Raw genomic sequence first — 23618 nt, 5'->3', positions numbered from 1 at the left:
TGCAACTCAGCCCTATCTCAACAGTGGGAGGACGCCAGTGGTGATGAGCTGTTCCCCTAGCCCGGGCAGCATCGGCCTGAGGAACAGGTGTTGCACTCAGAAACACTGAATATGGGGTCACAGGATCTGACTTTGAGCCTTGGCTCTGCTATTTATCAGCAGGATTTGAAGAAAATCTCTTTGGGCATTGGTGTCTCATCTATAAAAGTGGTTTAAGAATGATAACCTTGGCCAGGAGCAGTGGCTCACACCTGTAATCCCAGCACTTTGGGAGGCCGAAGCCAGCATATCACTTGAGGCCAGGAGTTAGAGACCAGCCTAGCCAAGATGGCAAAAACCCATCTCTACTAAAAATATAAAAATTAGCCAGATGTGGTGACACGTGCCTGTAATCCCAACTACTTGGGAAGCTGAGGCACGAGAATAGCTTGAGCCCAGAAGGCGGAGGTTGCAGTGAGCTGAGAAAGCACTACTGCATTCCAGCTTGGGGGACAGAGCGAGACTCTGTCTTAAAATAAAATAAAGAATGATTACCTCTCAAATAGCGATTACTCTGTTAGAAGACAGTGTGGTGCAGTGGTCAGACCCATGGACTGATGCACAGTCCTGGATTTGAATTTTGTTCCATTGTTCACTAGTTGTGAGGCCCTTGGGCAATTCACTAAATAGAGCTAACCCTCAGCTTCTGACAATAGAGAATGGAACAATACAGAGAGGGTTGTTTGGAGGTTTTTACAGACTCAATGCCTGGTGCACAGTTGGCACCCAATAAGCCTTCTTTGTTAATATTTCAGATGTAAGATGCAAAGCACAATGCAAATGCAAACAATTGTGATTATTTTCTAGGCTTTAGGCAAGTGTTGCCAATACATGAAGTGCTTTGCATATAGTAAATGCATAATAAGTCTGTGCTAATTATAGCATCCATAGAAGCAGTTTCGCTCTGGAATGCAGCTCAGAGATTAGTATCATTTGCAATAACTACATTCCAGGCTGCCAGCCCCACAAATTAGACACCAACTAAAGACACGCAGTACATGATTCAGCTGTATCTCAGGGGCGGGCTTCTGATGACAGCCAAAGCCACAAGGGATCCAATCTGAGTACTTTCGATGTGTCAGCAGAAGGCTCTTCCTCTCACGGTGATGATGCACATACTGCTATGTGTAGTATGGGGCACACAGTGTGCTGGGACCTCTCCAGGTCCAGGAGAACATACAGCTGTCGTGGACTGTCTTAGCCATGAAAACATTCTCCATGTAGGCGTAGCCAAAGTTGAGGGTTCTGGCAGAGGTGATGTGTTCTTTAAAAAATAAAAATTTATTAAAAAAAAAAAGAAAAAGAAAAAACGAGGGCTCTCTTTCCTTCCGTGTACTCACTCTTTTGCTGACATCCAAGGGACTTGTTAAGTGGCAAATCAGTATTAAGCACAAGCGTGCGCAAGAGACCCAGGGACTGTGGCACAGTTTGAGGTTGGTAGGCGCTTAGAGTTGGGTGGGAAGCAGGCCTTGCATTTAGCCTCCTGTCACTGCGACCCTTGGATGGGCACTCACAGAGCTCTTGTGCCTTGTTCTGGGTTCACAATCTTCTGTAGGCAGGGAGGAAATGGAAGTATTCAAAGAATCAAGGAGAAGATGAAAATGTCAAGAAATGCTCGGTGATAATAAATTGCATAAACGTAAATTATTTATCCCAATGTAAAGAAAGCTAAACTGAGATTAAATGACATTTAACAACAGGCTGTTTTCCATTTCCACTGAGGGAAAAGCAAGTGAGGAAGAGAATTCTCCGAGTGCACAGGGAGCTGGGATGGTGCGTGCCTGTCTATAGGGGCAGCTGGGATGAAACCAGATTGGAGGTATGTTGATCGTGACTGAATCTGGATGAAGATACATGGGGGGGTCATTCCACCATCCTCTCTGCTTTTGTGAATGTTGATAATTTCCAAAAAGTTAAAACAATGAAAGAAAGGCGGCAGCTGCTACTCAACTCCCACCTACAGCTGAAAGGCAGAATGACTGTCTGAAGTTGTCCACACCGATTTTTTTGGAATGATGGATTTCGTCAGTTTTAAACCACTACGTGAAGTCGCTCCACCTTTTCTTATTTGCCACAATGTGTTTCTTCCAACACCAGGGAGGTATTCTTGCTCTCCTTTTGCAGGACCGGGGGACCGAGTGTGCAGACCTTTGTCCCAGTTAATGATTTCATAGCTGCTGCTACTTACGAGCTTATCATGTGTCACGTGGTGTATGTACTACGCTCTTTACCTGCACCGTATCATTTAACCCTCACAACAGTCAGCTCATTACTATCCCTGTTACACAAATGAGGAAACAGAGGCTTTGAAAGGCTAAATAGCTTACTCAAGGGAATAGATGGATCTTAGGTCACAGAGGCAGGATTTGAACACAGGCAGTTTGACTAGAGTTCCTCTCCATGCCTGTGCTATGAAGCTTCCTTAAACTTTGGCATCCTCCCTTTGTACTTTCCAGATAGAACAGCTCTAATATTTTCATTGCGTCTCTATAAAGAAAGCTTTCAGAAGCTTAAAGACGTTCCCCAGCTTTGACTCTGTCTCCAAATGTACAGGAACCCAAACCACCCAACATCACTCCAGCTGCAGATGTTATTGTTTATAATATGTTATCCCGCTTCTTTCTCACAGCAGTCCCAACGGGGGCTCAGACAAGTCTGATAACTCTCTAAGGACACAGAGCCATGGCCCAGCCCAGACTCCCCAGGACTCTGGTGTATTTTTCTCCCCTCCTATCTGATGCTGCCTCTAGGTCCTAAGCTCAGCACTGTCCCCACAGGGTGCCTTACATGCACAGTGAGAGAATGACATTTCCCCAAACTCCTTGGCTGGTGTCATCAGGACAATTCCACTCCACTGGTTCTGGGTCTATTAATTCATTCTGTTCTCAGCGCATAAGCTCTTGCTAAGACGGTTTTAGGGGTCCTGTTGGCTGCTGGTTTCACTTTCCCTTTCATTCTCCAATTTATAGTCCACCCTCCACCAAGACTAGAATAATATTTCTTAACTACTAATCTAGATCACATCACTGTCCCGCTGAAAATCCTGCAGAGGCTCCCCATATCCTTGGCCATGCCTGTGCCGGCCCCTGTCAGCCCAGCTGCCTCTCCTGTGGCCACCCCCACCCCACAGCCTCTGCTTCAGCCAGGAGCCTCGGCAGTTTCCAAAACACACCCTGGTGTTCTCTCTGTTGAACCTTTGCTCACTTTGCTTTTTCTGCTGGGATTGTCCACATTCCCCCTTTTCTGCCTAATGAATTTAAAGGATGACTTTAGGTCAAGATTTCACCATTCAGTGAAATCCTTTCTGAATCACAAATCCCCCCTCACGGCCCCTCCCACACTTTACCTATCCATCACTCCCAATGGACTGTAAGCTCTTTGGAGATAAGACTCCATATCTGTTTAACTTGGTGCCTTCAAAACTGAGCACATGACAAATGCCCTGAAATATTCATGAAGTAAGTGCAGAATGAATAAATCCTCCGGACTTCCCCACCACAGATGGCACAGCAGCTCTCTTTGGAAGTCTCATAGCACTCTCTACCATTCTTCTATTAGCCCTTCCAGTCATCTCTAATTATTTCCTTCTATGTCTATTTTTCCCACTACATTAGAAGCATTCTTCTCCATTAGACTCTGAGATCTTTAAGGGTAGGAGGTAAAGGCCTGAGCACCAAGCCCAGCACATAGTAGGTGTTTAATTTATTGATTGAATGAAGTGACTCTTTCTTGTCAAGAGGCACCATCTTATACTTCAGATAACTTCCACGTCAATACAGTGGCTTGAATTTGTTCACGGTGAAGCAACCTTCCACTTGTCCGCCCACTCATATGTTAGGGGATCCTCCCCTCCTCTACCCTTTTGGCATGGAACCTCCCTACCGAAAAAGCTCTGTGTCACCCATAGACGTGTGAGTTTCAGTCTGAACTTCCTTTTTCAGGTTATTTATAAAAATGTAAAAGCTGCCCTACTCAATGCCAGCCACTGTTGAAACACGATCTTTGCATGGTCCCTGGGCCTTAGCTCAGTGCTAGGCTGTCATCTTTGTAGTGTATATCTTTCATGACATAAGGGCGGGCACGGAGCCTTCATCTAACCACCCGTCTGCCCGCCCACCCATCCGTTTATCCATCCTACACATGTTGAACATCTAAGAAGGACGAGGTCCCGTGCCAGGCTCTGGGAACTTCAGTGACAGACAAAACAAAGTATCTGGCCTCAAGGAGCTCAGCTGAGACAGAAAACAAACACAGAGCAAATAATCGTAATGCTGTGATATACGTGCTCCCCCAGTCATTGAAAGCATGCAGGTGGGTCACCTAGTGGGAGATGAACTCTGCCCCAGAAGGGACAGGATTTGAGCTGGGCCTTGATAGATAAGTGGAATTTTGCTACCCAGACAAGAATGATGGAGCAGCTGGTGCAACAGGGGAAGGGACCCAAGAAGCCACAAGGTGGTCACAGGAGTGAGAGAGGGCATGACAGGGGAGATGAAGCTTATCCATTTATATTTTCTCACTAGGGGAAAATTTTTGTTTTCAAAGCCTGTGGGTCAACAATATCTTTGTAAAGGAAGAAAGGCATATTGATTATGGCCTTGCCTCTTCCAATAGCCAGAAAAAGCCAGAGTCTCTTCTACAAAGCTATGGAAAGAGCTGGAAATGGAATCCATTCCTTCATCCAAGATTTCCAGCACCTGTCACATGTACCTATGTATTCATGGGACTGTGATCATGCCCCCCAGCGCTGTACACTCCCTGAGATCAGAGACTTTGTTAGGATCTGTGTTGCCACATGGTAAGCACCCCGTAAATACTTGCTGAGTGAATGCACTGACCCCTGCCAGCTATCAGGAACTGTGCTAGGTACTGCGAATAGGAAAATGGACTAGACGTGTTGCCTGCCCATCCAGCTAGGAAGGCTGACAGTCTGATCTGTTTGTTATGTGATCCAGTTTCTCAGGAAGGCATTTTTGGAGTGGTAAGAAATTATTTGTTTTAAAGCTTGAGGGAAAAAAAAGATACAAGCTGAGAGGTGAGTCAGTGTGGATGGAAGGCCTCAGGCAGCTTCCAGGACGTGCTTGCAGATGCCAGTGTTACCCTGCTCCTCGCTCTTGCCACTCAGGCAGACAGGTTCCCTGGGAGGACCACCGCTCCTCAACACCTTCTCCCCAGACCCCAGACCAGGCTGGTCCCCTGCAAGGAAAGTCTTCTGCCTCAGCTGCCCTTCCCCGGGCTGTGCAGCACACTCACGTGCACGCGTGCACACACACACACACACACGCACACAGAGTCACACATATGATCACACTCAACACACATTCTCCCCTGGTCACACACATATATAATCACACACGATCACACAGTCACACACGTGATCACTCATACAGCACACATGTGATCACTCACAATACACACTGACACAATCACACACGATCACATACAAAACATTCACATCAGGTCACACACACAGTTACACATGTGATCACACCCACAACACACAGTGACACACATTTGATCATACACTCACATTGTCACACACGGTCACTCTTATACAACACATGCACACAAACACCCTCACACACAGTCACACATAGTCACACACCCACACAGGCACTCTTACAGACATGATCACATGATCGAAGTCACAACACGAGCTCATAGGTAGGCACACATGCTCATGCAACACACACAGTTACACGTGCATGATCATATACTTATATAGGCACTCACACAGCCACACACAGATACACATGCTCAAATCTACACAACACGTGTCCATGTACTCAACCACTCACAGTCACACGCTCACCCACATGCACAAACACATGCTCATATAGTCACACCTACACTATCACACTCAAATTCACATTTGCACATACACATTTATGTGCGCACACAGGCTCACACAGCACAAACTCACACAGAACCTCACACACCCAGACACACACAGCCTGAGCCATTCAAGCAGCGGTACTCACATTTTCCATCTATTGGTGGTTTCAAAACAGGAAGCCTGCGTGGGAAGGGGAGGTGCTGGTGAAGTGAGAACCGCTGTAAAGGGGCCCAGGTGCATGGGCTGGATTCAAAAGGGACATCTCACTGGTGCCTGGGTCTCCCTCACAGCTGGGCTGTGCGAGGCCCTGACTTGGCTCAGCTCTTGAGCAGCACCAGCTCTGGCGGGGAAGGTACTGAATGCCTGTCTGATGCAGCCACCCTGATCAAATCACACCTCTGCCTCGCCAGGGGTTTTCTGTGAGGAAGAAGGGAGCACCCTGCACCTTCCTGTCTCCCTCTCCTTTGGAAACTGCTTCTTCCAAGAGCCCTTCCAGACTTCCTCGTGCCTGCCACACTACCTTGCCCCTCAGGCCCTCTGCCGCTTACTCCATCACGCCCCTTTGCAATGGAAACATTCTGCTTTGTGCCTTACCCCAACCCCACTCCAAAGTGAAAGAGACCAGGGACCTGCTTTCGAATATTCATATCCTTGCAGCACTTTGTGTTTTACAGTTTTTTCATAATTAGCATCTCTTTCGATCCTCAAGACAGCTTCATGAGGCTAATAGTATACCCATTTTACAGATGAGGAAGCTGAAGGCAAGAGATTAAGTCAGCCAGACATGGGTTCATTCCTGTAATCCCGAAACTCTGGAAGCTGAAGCAAGAGGATCACTTGAGCCCAGAAGTTTGAGACTAGCTTGAGCAGCATAGTGAGACCCCCAACTGTACAAGAAGTAAAAAAGTTAGCTAGGCATGGTAGTGCATGCCTGTAGTCCCAGCTACTCGGAAGGCTGAGTGGGAGGGTCACATGAGGCCAGGAGTTGGAGGTTGCAGTGAGCTGTGATCATACCACTGCACTCCAGCCTGGGCAACATAGCAAGACCCTGCCTCAGAGAGAGAGAGAGAGAGAGAGAGAGAGAGAGATTAAGTCACTTGTTCCAGGGTCCCAGAAGTAGACTTTCTGATCCCAACTTTCCATTTTCAAGACTGTCATAACTCCTATCTCCCACGCTGGCTCTTAAGGTACCTTAGAACGGCCAGAGCAAAAACTGATGGCAACAAGGGTGCTGAAAGCAGAGAAGACTAAAGAGAGAAGGAACAGAGAGCTGCCACAGGGAGGGGGCACTCAGGGCCAGGTGGGCCATGGAGGCACTCACTCTATCCCATCTGTCACACATCACACACCACACACACACACACACACACACACACACACTCTCACACTCACGAATAAACTCTAGCCAGCCAGGCTCAAGCTCAGGCGGTGTTCAGGAGGTGGAGTCACTCCATTTACATACTTGAATTGCTGGAGTGGCTTGGAACTGATTTCCACAACATACAGAGAAAAAGATTAGGGGAAGTCATAGTACGACATTTCTGGGGGTGAATGACATCTCCGGAACTTCAGTTTTTCCCTTTCTCTGGGAAAAGTGATTTAAAACATTTTCCCACAGTAGTGGCCTTGCAAAGGAAAATGGCCTCAATGCCAGGCAGCTGAGAAGGAATCCTTTGTGCTATATTCCTGACAAAGGGGGTTCTGGAGGGGAGAGTGGGGATGTCGGCAGGCCGCCCTCCCAAACTAGCCTAAGAGAAGGCCTAGTGATGTCACACGTGTGGCTGAAAGGAGACAAGAGTGGACCGCAAAACAAGCCCAGACTGGCTTTTTCCGCCAGGCTAGCACTTCTGTAGCAGCCCATGGCCTCCTTTTCCTGGCCCTCTTCCTTTTAGGTTTTACATATTTAACAGCCGGGACCCATAAAATGGAGCATCAGAGGTCACAGGGAAAAGGATGGGTTAGACTCAGGGGAAGCCCTGGAATTTCCTTTCCTGGAGATCTTCAAGACTGAAACGAGAGACTCCTGTACTTGGGATGGTTTCTTGCACTTCTTGGCTCTGTTTGCTTCTCCTGTCTGCAATACTGTCCAAATCTCTTTTTCTCTATGTCCCACCCTTTTCTAAAAAGCTTCTCCCGACCCTTCCAGGCTTGAATAATCCCTGAGGTCAGAGACTATGACCAACGCAGTCTCGCTGACTGACAAGTGAGGAAGAATCTTCCTGGAGGAAGCGGATCCCTGAGATGACCTTGGACTGTGTCCAACTCCAGATTTCGTTGCTGCTGAGCTAGTTTTGTGGGGAGGTAGGGAGGGGTTCTCAGGATTCTGCTCCACCATCAGACCAGAGAGGCTAAATCTCATCTCATGAGTAGTGAGAGTGACCCAGGTTCCAGAAGAGATCTGGCAAAAGGAGAGGGGAGTCCTCCTAGGGGGGTCGGACTGCTCGGGGTTGAGTGAAATACTTAGGAATTGCTCAAGGCTGGTTTCCTTGGTCAGCAGAAGGGTCCAGGAAGCAGAACCCGTGGGAGGGAGGGGGGAAGAGCAAAGGAGGGTTGCTGACTCCAGAAGAGGCTCTGAAGCAGCCTGGCCACCCAAGTTCAGAAAGTTCACGTTTCTGGGGCCTGGCTGTCGTGAGGGCCTTATGGGAGGGAAGAGGAGCAGCTGGATGCCTTGCTGCTTACAGGTCTGTGCTCTCCCAGGCAAAGCATCACGGGGCCTCATAACGCAAATGTCTCGGCCTTCCCACCAGGGGACCCGCGAGGATTTCAGGCTTGGAGTATTCCATCACTCACGCAGTTCCTGTGGAGTGGGATGTTCATTGACCACTATGTGAACTGACTTAGATCTTAAAGGGAGGGGCTTGAAATGAAGCAAACACAACCTCCGGTTTTGCTCATTCACTGAGTTCTAACATGAACCCGAATGTTCATTTACTGGTAAACAGCCAACACAAAGAGTGCTATTTTTGTTGATTTACATCTTTGTGGGTTTGGGTTTGTTTCTGCTGTTTGAAACACTTCGGGGATACATCTCATTTAAGATCAAATTGAAAATTTTTAAAATTCATCATGAAGGAAAAGAGCCGAACATGAAAATATTCTATGAACTGAGAGTAAATTGAATATTTTATTCTGTGAAGATCTTATAAAATCTGAATCACATCACAGCTTTAGTCCTCAAACTAGCTGAGAGGTTAAGTTCTGAATTCCTCAATTTTTATATAAAAAATAAACGGTCATTTTTAAGGTGAAAAGAGCGAATAACCTGGAAATACTTTTACATAATTGGGGCTTACCTTGAGGACAGAATTCATTTGTATGTCAATATGCACTTTGAAGTAAGAAGGAATCAAAATCCCTGAGAATGATTTGTTTTTAGTTAGATTACTAACCTCAGTCCCCATTTTATGTACACATTATGTCTCACTAAAGCAGGACTTTTGCTAAAAAATGCTCTAAATAGTGGGTTCTGTTTCACTTTAAAAGTAATATAGTGAATTTTTATAAAAAATGAACATGCAGAGATATTTGTCTACAACAACCTCTATCTTGGTGTTCAGTATCTCAAAGCTGGCCTCAATTGACCTTTCTGCCTTCAGCTTGCCCCCTTGCCCCACACACATGCATACAGATGGCCTGCACACATCTGGTATGGCAGGGTGGCTTGCAAGTACAGACTCAGGAGTGTACAGGATGGTTTATATTCAAATTATAGCTTATCACTCTGTTATGGGCAAGTTATCCAACCTCTCTAAGCATCGGTGATATCCTATGTATAATGGGAATAATACTAGGACCTGCCTCATATGGTTGCCGTGTGCATCAAGTGAAATAAAACAAGTACTTAGCACCATGCACACAACACATACTGTGCTTTCAGTAAACAGCTGCTGGCATCCTAATCCTGGGACAACACACGGTTCACCCTTTACAGAGCCAGCCATTCTCTTGCAAGTACATGCCCTTTCATCAGGAAGTATGTCAGGAAAGCCCATCCCCTTTTCTTCACCTGGGAAGATTCAGTTCACAATTCAAGGTGCAGTTCAAATGCCAGATTTGCTGAAAGTTTCTTGTGACCTCCCAACTCCCAACCACATGATAGCCAGTTAGTAGCTCCAAATTAACCTATCCACAGTCTACTTAAATTATGTCTTTAGATCTTGCTTTGCCACAAAATATGGGATCCTTCAGTGTGTAGAACTGAATATTGTTCCTCTTTGCACTGCAGATGCCAGGCACCAAGCAGACACTCAATATTTATTAAATGAACATGACAAAATGGAATCAAATGGCATCTGCGAGGATGTCAGGACGTATGGAACATATGGCTTTACAGAAATACAATCCATATTACAGCTTTTCCAGAAACTAGTTATTTCTGGGTGGACATGAATGTAAGGAAATCAGCTATCATAGAAGACAGGATAAAAGGAGAACACTGAAGAAGAAATTAGGCAATGGCTTCAGGGTTGTGCCATCTGTCCGAAGGATGTGTTACCCATCTTGCAGGTAAATCCCGTAAAGCTTAACGGGAAAGTAATACTTTTGAACCACTGCCCAGCCCCGAACGTAAAAACTCTTGCATCAAGACAATTTGGTACATAGCAAATGAGCTATGTCAATTTGTCAAATCAGAGAGTGAGCAGAGATGAAAATTTAGCCCTGCACTTGGAAGGAAACTTTTCAGAAGACTGTTGTTTTCCTCCAGTATTGCAAAGTTAGGAAGCAAATTTATGTCTCCTGAAAATCAGAGGAGAGTAAGACATTCCGATACCCGACCACAGATACCCACCAAGAGCATGGAGCCATCAGGAGGAGGATAGAGCGTGAGAAGAATACTGTATGCCAAGCACTACAGTAGTTACTTGATAGAAAATGCAATGCCCAAAAGAACCTCAGAGATAAATATTATTTCCATTTTATTAGTGGACAAACTGAGTCTTGATGAGGTTAAGTGACCTAGACAAGGTTAAATGCTTATAAGTGATTTTTTTGCTCTGTATTAAAATTCCTCCACCAGCCACACACTGTGGATGGCTCTTATGTAAATCTTCCTCCTCTATAATCCATACTTCTCTCTACTGTTAGAAAAATTTTTCTAAAACAGGTTGAGTTAAACTTTCCACTCGTCAGTCTGGGCATTGTAGTGAGACCCTGTCTCTACAAAAAATTGACAAATTAACCGGGTGTGGTGGCATGTGCTGTAGTCTCAGCTACTCAGGAGGCTGAGCCAGGAGGATCCCTTGAGCCCTGTAATTTGAGGCTGCAGTAAGCCGTGATCGTGCCACCACACTCCAGCCTGAGCAACAGAGTGGGACCTTGTCTCAAAAACGAAACAAAATAGAACAAAACAAAACCCTTCCAATCCTGTAAAATTGTCCGTGGCTCCCTTATATCCACAAAGCAGAATTCAAATATTCAAATTCATAAATGTAACTTTTTTTTTTTTTTTGAGATGGAGTTTCACTCTTGTTGCCCAGGCTGGAGTGCAGTGGTGCGATCTCAGCTCACCGCAACCTCCTCCTCCCGGGTTTAAGCAATTCTTCTGCCTCAGCCTCCCAAGTAGCTGCGATTACAGGCATGCACCACTACGCCCGGCTAATTTTGTATTTTTAGTAGAGACGGGGTTTCTCCATGTTGGTCAGGCTGGTCTCGAACTCCCGACCTCAGGTGATCTGCCCACCTCGGCCTCCCAAAGTGCTAGGATTACAGGCATGAGCCACTGTGCCTGGACGAATGTAACATTCTTTACAGGCTTAACTCCCACCGTAGCTCTTCCTGCCTCTTCCTGACCATTGCACTCGACTACATCTGTTGTCATGCTGTGTAACCCCATGCCTCAGGCTTCTTGCCATGCCTGTCCTTCTGTGTTGCTTTACTTTATTCCCACTGAAAGCCTGTCTTCTCCTCTATCTTCTATCTCTTCCTCCCTGAAACTGCTTCTTTGCATTTAAACAGCCTCTCTCAAGTGCTCAATTGCACTTTCCCCTTCAGCTAAAAGTCACTCTAATTTGGCACTTCCCCACTAACAAAGTCCCTAATAGTTATTCATGCCATTGAATAATAATGGCTAAGACTTACTGAACATGTATTAAGATGCCAATCTAAATACAATGCAATCGTTCCAACTTATGGATGAGGCTCAGTGTAAAATTAATAACTGGTCTAAGGTCGCTTAGTAAGTAACAGTGAGAATCTGAGTCACCACACTCTATTCAATGGAATTTTTGTCTCTTGACCTCTCAACGGCGTTTCCCATTACGAGTCCTCCCTTTGTTCTCTACTTTTACTTTCCTGATTATGCCCCTTTGCTTTGTCTTTTGCCCTTTTCTCTAGTGGCTTATTCTCAGTTTCCTTTGTAAACTCTGACTTCTCTACAGGCACTTTAATTGCTAGTATTCCTCAGGAATCTGTCCAGTCTTTCTCCATACATTCTACTCATTCTCTCCGGGTAATCTCAGCTCTTCCCTGGGCCATACCTCCGGCTTCTACAAGCTAAGGATGCCCTTAGTCTCCAGGTCCCTCCAGTTTCTCCTGCTCAACCCTCTGGCATCCTGACCTATTCCTTACTAGAAATCTCCACTTGAATATCTTGCTTGCACTAAACATCATGTGTTCAAAAAGTGAACTCGCCTTTTTCCCCACCAATTTTGCTTCTCTCCAGAGTCTCTTGGCTCAGGGCATGGCATCCATGCAATTTCCCAAGTTAGAAACCTAAGATCCGTCCCTGACTTCTCTCTTTCTCTCACCTCTCCTATCTAATTCATCATTAAGTCCTGTCCATGTGTGCCTCCTAAATTTCTTGGACACTGGTTCTCTTTGATCCCTTGTTTTCTCTCTGTGTTAAGCCCCTATCACCCCTCGCTTTGACTAGTCCAGCAGCTTTAACAAATCTCCTGCTTCCAGTTTTGCCCTTTCCAATTTATTCTCCAAATATACAATAATAATCATACACTCTTCTTCTTAAAACATCCCAGTAGCTCCCTATTTCCTCTACGGTAAAGTTCCAGAACCTTAACATGGCTAAGCCGCCTGCATGCTCTATTTTCTGGTCCTTCCCTGGTTTCCTTTAGGCTACCCTCTTCCAGCTTTCAGTTCCTTGAACGTGCCACATTTTCTCACAGCTGAGCAGTGGGCATGCATTCTTTCTTCAGGAACATTCTTTCCCTTCCCTACACTAATATCTCTGCCCACCTCTCATGTCTGAGCTTAAATCTTCTATGTTGCTTTCCTTGATGCTTTATTTCATTTCATTTCTTCATTTCATTTCATTTTGAGAGAGGGTCTCACTATGTTGCCCAAGCTGGACCGAAACTCCTGGACTCAAGCGATCCTCTCTCCTCAGCCTCCCAAGTAGCTGGGATTACAGGTGTGAACCACCACGCCTGGCTTCCTGATCCTTAAATCTCCCAGTTACACATTCTCATGACACCATGCATTTCTTTCCCAGCATGCATTCTGCTTATAGTTAATTACTTATTTGGTGTGTGTTTTCCTTCTCATCATGTGTGCGTGTTAGCCTGTTGTTCTCAGTGCTAAGTGTAGTACAGGCCATGAGGTAGATGCTCAGTAAGAATGAAGAGCCTCGCTCCAGCCCCACCTTCTACATAAACTCCTGAATTCTCCCAGCCTTCTCTCTGTGTTCCCCTAGCCCCCTTTTTTTTTTCATTCTGCATGAATTAGTATTTAGAGTTTTATCTGTTTCTCTCCTCCATAAGCTTATGACTTTCTTGGAGAAAAAGACCAGGTCTCCTTTCTGCATGCCTTAACTTCTAGCATGATGCCCATGCTGAGAACTTGTAGTTCTCAGACCTAAAAGCATCAGAATATAGAATGAGGTTGTGCCCGAAAAAACTCTAGGGACGAGTTACACAGTTCTGAAAAGAAATGGAAGAACACCGAGCAGAGGGAGTTGGACTTTAGCAGTAGAAGTTTTTATCTGTGCACTTGGAGAACTGGCACAAAGCTGAAATAACAAGAAGTCAGGAAGCATTCTTGATTTCTCTATCTTTCTCTGTCAGGTACCGAGGCATCCTAAGTGAGGCTGAACTGCGCTGCCTTTCCCCTTTCTGAACCTCCACTGTCTTAGGCCAGAATATCTCTCTTACCTGGCAAGTCTGCTCTGGTTTCCTGTCTTTTCTCCCATTTTATACACCATCCACATTGCTATCAGTTATTCTAGAGCTCAGATGTAACCATATTACCTCTGCCTAAACCTTCAGGGACTCCCTGTTACCTACAGGTAAAATCCTTTTCAGATAGTGTCCAAGGTGCTCCATGATGGTGCCCAAATCTATCTCTCTAGGCTCAAGCCGCCACTTCGCTCTCATGCCCCCTACATCCCACAACTCTGAACTCTCCCTCCCTCACGACCTCATTTTCTTCTTTGCCTTTGCACATGCTGGGCCCTCTGCCTGGAACTCAGCTTCCCCACTTCGACAAGTAGATAGATGTCTTCTACATACTTTTCTATGTCCAGATCAAATATTTCTCGTGAAATATAGTGGAATTAGTTGTTGCTACCAGGGACTCTCAGATCTCTCTGGGCATTTCCCACACTGTGTATTCCTTTACTGAACCCAAAGAAGACAGGGCAATGTCTTTTTCTTCTTTGAATCTCTCGCCTCTATCACATATTAGGTGCTCAACCAATGTTTAATAACTAAAGGAATGAGGTCTAGGTCTTTGTGAATTGGGTTGGTGGAACAGGGCTTCCTGTTCATCTAGCATTGCATTTCTTTCCTTAACTAGAAGAGTGTGTATTTAGCCTGTCTTTGTGACAAGCTGTTCTTGTTAGGAAAGAGTTATATTACACTAGCTTTCTGTTACCCACATGTTGGGGACTGTAAATTTCATTGCCCATCTAGTATAAGAACTGCAAATGAAGCAGTTTAGTGTGCTAAAAATACTATTTTAAGTACAATCCAAGGGCAAATAAACAAACGAGAAATATATGCTATTGGGTATTATCCATGTGATTGTGCTAATGTCATTTTGCTTGGAATTTATGCAGTTCTTCTTCTCTACTCAACCTCTTAAGTGCAAATAATTGAAGGTTGTCAAAACATTTGAAGTAACTTTGACCCTCATGTGTACAATAATAATAAGGTGCAGAAAAAGTACTGGCCTCCAAAAAGGGGAAAAGTTCACTCCTGAATGGCTTAAGTAAAAATAAAATGAGTTTATATAAAGTTTGCTAGGAAACAGGAAGTTAGAAAAAACTGTGATAAGGAAAGCCATAAAGAGCAATGGTAACCTAGAAAAGACGGATCTGAAAATGCAGAGGGAAACGTTTTGACACAGATGCAGGATCATTTCTCTAAGGGTTTTTTCTTTTCCTTTTTTTTTTTTTTTTTTTTAAGATACAGCTTAAAAAGTGAGGATTAAACTCATCATAATTCTATAAGATTAAGCACATCTGATGAGGGGGGAAAATGATTATTCACTCTACTGGAATTGCCTTAATGAAACCATCTTGATGAAAGCTGCGTCTTAAAATACTCATCCAGTGATGAGGACTTATTTCAAGATGTAAACCAAGGCGGTTGTTGGAGTGAGGCTTGCTTGTGAAGCACACCACATCTTCAGGATGTTCAGCTAAGCCAGATTACAGTGTGCTCACCAAGTGTCCCTCCCAGATGGCTTTTCTGGACAGCCAGTTCCCACCCCAGTGGTATACTGGAAGCCATCAACAACTAGTAAATCTATGAACACCATTCAAGCAAAGACATGGGGTCAGAGCACAGTGGCTTCAGACCTTGAGCCTCTTCCTTTCTCCTTGGGAATCCCCGTCTGCTCAGGCCAAGTCCTTTCCTCAGGCTCAGCCATGTCAAGCTCTTTTCAATGTCTCTCTCTTCACTGTAGCTGTTGATAAGGCCCACAGTTGATCACCAGGCTACCAGCCCCCTTTCTGTGCTCATGAAAACCAAAAGCTTTTGAAGTACAAATCTTAAGAGAGGAGACATTCAATTTCAGCTGGGAATGGTGGCTCAAGCCTGTAATCCCAGCACTTTGGAGGCTGAGGCGGGCAGATCACCTGAAGTCAGGAGTTCAAGACCAGCCTGGCCAAGATGGCAAAACCCCGTCTTTACTTAAAACACAAAAAATTATTGAGGTGTGGTGTTGCACACTTGTAGTCTCAGCTACTAAAGAGGCTGAGGCATGAGAATTGCTTGGACGCAGAAGGCAGAGGTTACAGTGAGCTGAGATCATGCCACTGAACTCCAGCCTGGGCGACAGAATGAGACTCTGTCTCAAAAACAAAAAAAAAAAAAAAAGAGAGGAGACATTAAATTTTGACTGCTCAAATCTGCTGTAAATTCTCTTGTGCATCATTCAAGATACAAGTTAACTGTCATCCTCTAAGATATTCTAGTTCTTCAATAAGACAAGACATTACTTCTTCTGAGTTCATGCAGTGCTATACATACCTCTATTATCATATACTCTTATCATTACAATAATAATCTGTTGACATATCCATGGGTGTCTGTAAAGCAAAAATTCCAGGGCTACTCAACACATGTGTGGAATGAATATATCAATGAAGGCAGCTGCGAATGGAGGATTATGGGAAGTAGATTGTCTGTCAACACCCATTAAGAAACAAAAGCTAAATATGTTGAATGGCAGGAATTACTGATGTGAAACTTGGATCTGGGCCACGCTTTGGCGTGAGGCACTTGAACCACATAAACAAGCAAACTGGATGGCTGGGATTTGTTTCTAGTGACTTATCGTTGACATACTTGTTGATGTTAAGACTCCTCTTTCCAAAGTCAATACCTTCATCCAATCACTGCCAGACATCTTTCCCTGAAGAATTAAACTGGACACCAGGGAACTCCAGAAATAATAGAGATTGAAGAAAGCACTTTGTATTCGTGATGATCTGAATTAAAATTTAATTGGGTTTGAGATGGAGTGAGTGGGAAGCTGCTAAGGTTAGTCTTCTACGGCAAAGGAGGGAAACATTTTCTGCTGTGTATGAAGCCAACACCCCACCTCTACACTCCCCATATCCAAAGACCTTTGGCATTTTCTGTTTAGCACAAAGGCTTCGAGTCTTTAAAGACAGAAAAGCCAATTATATGACCAGTTGGGTGGGGAGACCCTTGCTCTGCTATCCCAAAAGGCCTTCAAAACCTTTCTGCTTGATATTATGTAGGTATAGTGATGGGTACATCATAACAAGCCAGGAATTTTAATGATTCATTGAGAGAGATAATAACATTCCACCAGAGGGAAGGAAGGCAGGTAGGATTCTGCCACTATTTGAATAGGAGGAGCTATTGATTAGAATCTATTGTTTGGAATCCAGAACACTGCCTGTCCCTTTGAATGAGGATGGGAAATTCCAGGGAAAACCTTTTCTGATAAAGTTGTTGGTTTACACAAGTGTCCTTACTTTAAGGCTATTTTTAATTAGCTTGATGGTTTATGTAATTGAGGGTTGTTGGGGGTGGAAAGATGGGTGGTGGAAAGACAAACCATGATTGCATCTCCATTATAAACACAGGAAATACGTGGGGCTACAATAGGACTTTACAAGTTGTATTTTACAAGTTGCAGGAAATACCATGGAAGAACACAAGCCTTCCTTAAGGCAAGATGAAGTCCAGCCCAGAGCAAAATTCCTGTGTCTCCATTAGGAAATAGAGACTTACAACGTGCAGGGCCTGGGCAAGAGTGTAAAGAGAGGCCCACATATGCCAATGTCTAAATGTTTACAAATAATAAATCAAGCGAACCAACTCATAAATATGCCTTAGCCTCCAACCTTGGCTAGTATACCTTCATAACAACCTGATTAGAGGCTCAGCCTTCTTGCCATTGTGTGCCAGGGTATGGCAGCCTGGGAAGAGCCAGCAGCCAGCCAGCCTTGATCTCTTCTCCTGTGGTCTGCTTCCATCTGCTTTTAGCTCAGACCCTGGCTTCTGTGGAGGTACCAGGAGGGTCCTCACATGTATGCACATGGGTACCCCAAGAAGATGTCAAAGTTGTGTCCACACCCCCACAAACAGAAGCTCCTTTGTCATCCTCAGGGCTAGGGCTGTCTTCGGGAGGCTGGAGATGGGGGAGAGACCCTGGAAGCAGGTTCCTCGTCATTTGTGTTCCTAATATCCAGAGCATGGTGTGTGTGTGTGTGTGTGTGTGTCTGTGTGTGTCGTCGGGTACGCACATCTCCTTGGAACTAAGAACTCTTCACTCTGTACTAAAGAACGTGGCCATGGGAAGACCAGAATGGAGTGCTCTAGGCTAGGACATGTCTGGGTACAAAAATCTCAGTAGTGAGTGCGACAAGACAGTAAACATTTAAACAAACTAGTAGAGCAGACCTGCCTTATCTGTGGTTTCACTTTCCAAGGGTTCAGTTACCAGTGGTCAACTGTGGTCCAAAAATATTAAGTGAAAAATTGCAGAAATAAACAACTCACAAGTTTCCAATTGTGCGATGTTCTGAGTAGCATGATAAAATCTCGAGCCATCCAACTCCCTTCCACTAGGGACGTGAATCATCCCTTCGTCTAGTCTGGATACAGACTGTGGATGCAGTAGTGAATCCACGCTGTTTGCACTCTCCACCTGTTAGTCACTTAGTAGCCGTCTAGGTTATCAGACCAACTGTCCCAGTATTGCAGTGCTTATGTTCACATCACCATTATTTTACTTTATAATGGCTCCAAAATGCAAGAGTAGTAAGGCTGGCAATTTGGATATCCCAAAAGAGAAGACATAAATTCTCCATTTAAGTGGAAAGGTGAAAGTTCTCAACTTAATAATGAAAGAAAAAAAATTGCATGCCAAAGTCACTGAGGTCTACAGTAAGAACTCATCTTCCATCCATGAAATTGTGAAGAAGGAAGAAGAAATTTGTGCTGGTTTTGCTGCCACACCTCAAACTGCAAAAGTTATAGCCAAAGTGCATGATAATTGCTTAGTTAGGATGGAAAAAGTATTAAATTTGTGGGTGGAAGACATGACCTGAAACAGAATCCGATTGGCACAATTGGGTCTGGTGCTATCTGCGCTGGGGGGTCTTGAGTATCCCCAAGGATAAGGAGGGGCCACTGTAATAGGAAAATCACATTGTAGAGACTATGGGGATTGCAGACATGGCAGAACCTTTAGCGGGTAGAAGTAGTGAAGGTTCCACTGTCAGGGAGGGAAAGGAAAGACGGCAAGACGAGGACAGAAGGTGAATAAGAATCCAAATATTGGCCAGGCACGGTGGCCCATGCCTGTAATCCCAGCGCTTTGGGAGGCAGAGGCGGGCGGATCACCTGAGGTCGGGAGTTCAAGACCAGTCTGACCAACATGGAGAAATCCCGTCTCTGCTAAGAATACAAAATTAGCCAGGCATGGTGGCACATGCCTGTAATCCCAGCTACTAGGGAGGCTGAGGCAGGAGAATCACTTGAACCTGGGAGGCAGAGGTTGCGATGAGCCGAGATCGTGCCATTGCACTCCAGCCTGGGCAACAAGAGCAAAACTCTGTCTCAATTAAAAAAAAAAAAGAATCCAAATATTTGCATCACAGCAGGCTGAGAAGGCAAGCTCAGCTGTGCAGCGATGTGCAGTGTCGGCCCTACACCTCTGTGAGGGGTTTGGCTTCGGATACGCCTCTCTGGGTGTCTGAGGAGGCTGACCTGAAACAGAGATGGTCTGGCAACGTGAATGGAAAATACCAAGGATGGCATAGAGTTCACCTTGGCCACTGTGCCCAGCCAAGTCCTTGGGTCTCTCAGGGGACACATGGAAAGGCGGGAAACCCCCCACCATGTGAGTGCAATTGTTCAAGGACCCGTGTGATGTCACCCACACCCTGTCATGTCTGTGGAAGCCACTTCTTCCACAGCCACCAAGCCATCTCGGCTCACTGCAACGTCCACCTCCTGGGTTCAGGCGATTCTTCTGCCTCAGCCTCCCGGGTAGCTGGGATTACAGGCACACAACATCACACCCAACTAATTTTTATATTTTCAGTAGGGATGGAGTTTTGCCATGTTGGCCAGGCTGGTCTTGAACTCCTGACTTCAAGTGATCCATCTGCCTTGGCCTCCAAAGTGCTAGGATTACAGGTGTGAGCCACTGCACCTGGCCTTTTTTTTTTTCTTTTTTTTAAGATAGGGTCTCACTCTGTCACCCAGGCTGGAGTGCAGGCATGATCATGGCTCACTGCAGCCTCGAACTCCCATGCCCAACCGATCCTCCCAGCTCAGCTTCCCAAGAAGCTGGGACCTCAGGTACGAAGCTAACTGCCTGGGTAACTTTTTAGGTTTTTTTTTTTTTTGTAGAGATAGGGTCTTGCTATGTTGCCAGGCTGGTTTCAAACTCCTGGGCTCAAGTGATCCTCCTACCTGGGCCTCCCAAAGTGTTAGAATTACAGGCATGAGCCACCGTGCCCAGCCTAGAACATTTTAAAGCAAATCCCAGGTATCACATCATTTTACTCCAAAATACTCATAAAGATTTATTTTCCCTAGAGTATTTTAAAACAACCCAGACATTAGCATGCATCTCTAACTGATAAGAACTGTTTTATCTTTAACATAATCACTTGCCTTTATCATATCTAACATTTATAATCATTCTTTAATATCACTGAATATCAAATCCACATTCATTTTCCCCTGATGGTCTCAAAAATGTCTTTTTCCAATCAGTTTGTTTGAATCAGGGCCAATGAAGGTCCTGACTTCAGCAGGATGGAAAGCCCCAGTGTGTGGCTCAGGCGCCAGAGCCTCTCGCACGCCTTCCCCTCAACAAGAACCACGTGGCATCTCAGCTGAACCGGGCCACAAGACCACAAGTGACAAGGCTTCATCTTCTGGGCTTTCTGGCCTCTGGAGAAATAAGTCTCAGTGGGAACTGCAGGGAGCTGGCCCCTGTGGCATTGGAGTACTCACTCCGCAGTCCTAGTCCGAGAGCCACTGTCCAGAGCCTCCCAGTCCTCCCAGGATTTAGGTCACTGAGCCACAGTAGACCTGCAATGAAAGTGGGTTCCTGCTCTCTCTGGTACCGCCTCTACTTTTCATGATTTGATCTTTCTAGTTAAAGGCCAAAGACAAGCTGCATGGGGTGATAGAAAGAGCTGAAAGCAGGGACGGCGGGCTGAGCACTCTCTCTGTCCCTGTCTGACCGGGTGGCCTTGAGCAAGTCTCTGACCAATCAGTTTCTTTACTTCCAAAGTGAGAGGGAGGGACTTAACAATCCCTAAGACCCTCTAGCTCTGACATTTTATGACTCTAAGCTCAAAAGCCACCAAATGACTTTGTTTCTGCCCCTGTGCTAGATGCTGGAAGTACACTGATGTCTCTCTTCCTAGATGATAAACTGTTTAAGGGGAGGGGCTCTATCAGCTTTTGTCATCACCAGACTCTAGCACGGCACAAAGCGCATTCTAGGCACTCAATAAATGTTGCTGAATGGGGTACCCAATCCAACAACCAACTCTCGAGCATCTACAGTGAGCCAAACACCATGTTAGGCTGGGAAATCACAAAGATCTCCCTGGAGAGGCTAATATTTAAATAGGGAGATGTTCAGTGGAGAAGAAAAGTTTGATAATTATAAGAGAAGTAGCTACGGGTCTTAACCTAAGATAAAGAAATTGGGCTGGTGGCCCCCCATCTATGAGCTTCCTGCTCCTCAAATTTTACCCTGTCAGCTACGCTTAATTCCCAATCCCCCCACCTGCTTCAACAGCAACACCATAAAGAGTGGTCCTAGGACAAAGAAAAGGCAGAAAGATGTCTGTGCCAATTTGCAAAGAGGAGTATCTCCCAAGTAGCATCCGGAGCCCTTTCCAGGGTCAGCCTAGGGAAGCCCACAGAAACGATGTGGATGGCTAAATATTCCCCACATAAACTCAACCACTCTGCATCCTCACGGAGGACAGGCATGTAGATCCACCCAGAACAACTGCATAGTTTCACCTCAAGATGGGCTAAGGCCGGGTGTGGTAGCTCATGCCTGTAATACTAGCACCTTGGGAAGTTGAGGCAGGAAGACTGCTTGAGCCCTGTAGTTTGAGACCGGCCTGGGCAACACAGGAGACCTCATCTCTAAAAATAATAATAATAATAATGATGATAAGATGGGCTAAAACTACAGGGCAGGAGAAGGTCCCCAGTGAGGTGGATTTCCTCTAGGTAAGGAGCCTTCAGGATAGGGACTGGGCCACTGCTGCTGTCCCGCCCAGCTGTGCGGGGAGGGTGAAATGACTGTTCAAAGTCTCTTTGGGTCTTTGGGTGGAAACAAGGATTTCTTGAATTCACAAAGCTGGCAAGGCTTTGAATCACAGCCCAGAACTGAGTTCCGCATTGCCAAATCCACATCTGAGAGAAAACAGCCTTATGCTCTACCTAAGAAACTGGATAAACACACTACCTCAAGAAAAGACTTCCAGGAAGCATCCCAGCAAAACAAAACCAAATCCCTTTCAAAACAGTAACCAGGTCCCGTGGTGTCGAGACGACAGCCTCGCTGTCCTTGTCTCCTGGTGCCCATCTCGGAGGCCTCCATGGGGCTTGCTGGGCCTAGTGGTTCACTCCCTACATGGGGACAGGCGGGCCCTGGAGAAGATGTCATTAAAGTGTAATTTTAGAAGTGAAGGCATCTTGGGGATCATCTAGTCTTGCCCCTCCCTCAATTCACAGACAACTTCCTTCCTCTGAGCCTCTCCAGGGACCCTTAGAGAATGCAGGAAATTCACCACAGTAAGCAAAGACATGATGTCTTTATGACCAGGAGTTTGCAATTCCAGCTAATTACAGCCAACACTGGCTCACTGCTGCGCTATGATTTGGAGTCTTAAAGCTTCTGTGTGGCTCAGCACATGTGGTGGGAAAAAAAATGAAAGAACTCTGCAACAGAAACTGGGGGAGCACTTGCAGGCACATGTGTGCAGCAGGAGTCCTCGGCAGGACGCGGCTTAAAATCAGACACACATGGCCCAGCCAGAGACTGGGGCTGCCAATTAAGGCTCAGAAGTTTTGAAAGGAAGAGCTGGAGGGGAGGAAAAAAACCCAGCAACTTGTTAACAATTAGCAATCGGAATCCTTTTTTAAAAATAAGACCTGGGACCTGTGGACAAGAGGGAAGTATTTTGCTGAGAAACCATCAAAACAGCACTACTCTGAGCATCCCTTCTGCCAGAAAGCTCAAAACAGTTGATAAATCTGAAATTACTTATTACTTTCCCACATGGGACTCAGGGCGGACAATACTGTCCCTCATTTACAGAGCAAGGAGACAAAGTCACAGCAAAGCTTCTGCTTTCCTTTATTTCACTCTGGAAGGAATAACTGGACTAGCTAGAAATCCCTTAACGTGTATGACTTTTATTTTTCAAAGACCTTGTCGATACATCCTACAAATGAAAGGGAAAACGGTAAGAATCTATGACCCCATTTGCTCATAGTTGCATAAAGAAATGCTGGTGCCTGGTGCCGTGGCTCAGGCCTGTAATCCCAGCAACTTTGGGAGGACAAGGTGAGCAGATCACTTGAGGGCAGGAGTTCGAGACCAGCCTGGCCAACATGTGAAACCCCATCTCTACTAAAAATACAAAAATTAGCCGGGCACGGTAGCAGACACCTGTGAGGCTGAGGCAGGAAAATCGCTTGAATCTGGGAGGCGGAGGCTGCAGTGAGCCAATATCGCGCCACTGCATTCTAGCCTGGGCGATAAAGAAAGAACTCAGTCTCAAAAAAAAAAAAAAGAAAAAAAGAAAAAAGAAAAG

At 45.5% G+C, this 23618-nt stretch overlaps 1 protein-coding gene across 5 annotated transcripts in view; it reads right to left on the bottom strand.

The window, feature by feature from the left end:
• The window catches only part of UBASH3B (ubiquitin associated and SH3 domain containing B), a 156269-nt gene that overhangs the window by 65059 nt on the left and 67592 nt on the right, over positions 1-23618 (bottom strand). The gene's annotated exons all lie outside the window — the stretch shown is intronic.

The sequence above is a fragment of the Hylobates moloch genome, unplaced genomic scaffold, assembly GCF_009828535.3.
Source record: "Hylobates moloch isolate HMO894 unplaced genomic scaffold, HMol_V3 SCAFFOLD_11, whole genome shotgun sequence".
Lineage (NCBI taxonomy): Eukaryota > Metazoa > Chordata > Mammalia > Primates > Hylobatidae > Hylobates > Hylobates moloch.
This window is presented reverse-complemented; position numbering and strand designations above follow the sequence as displayed.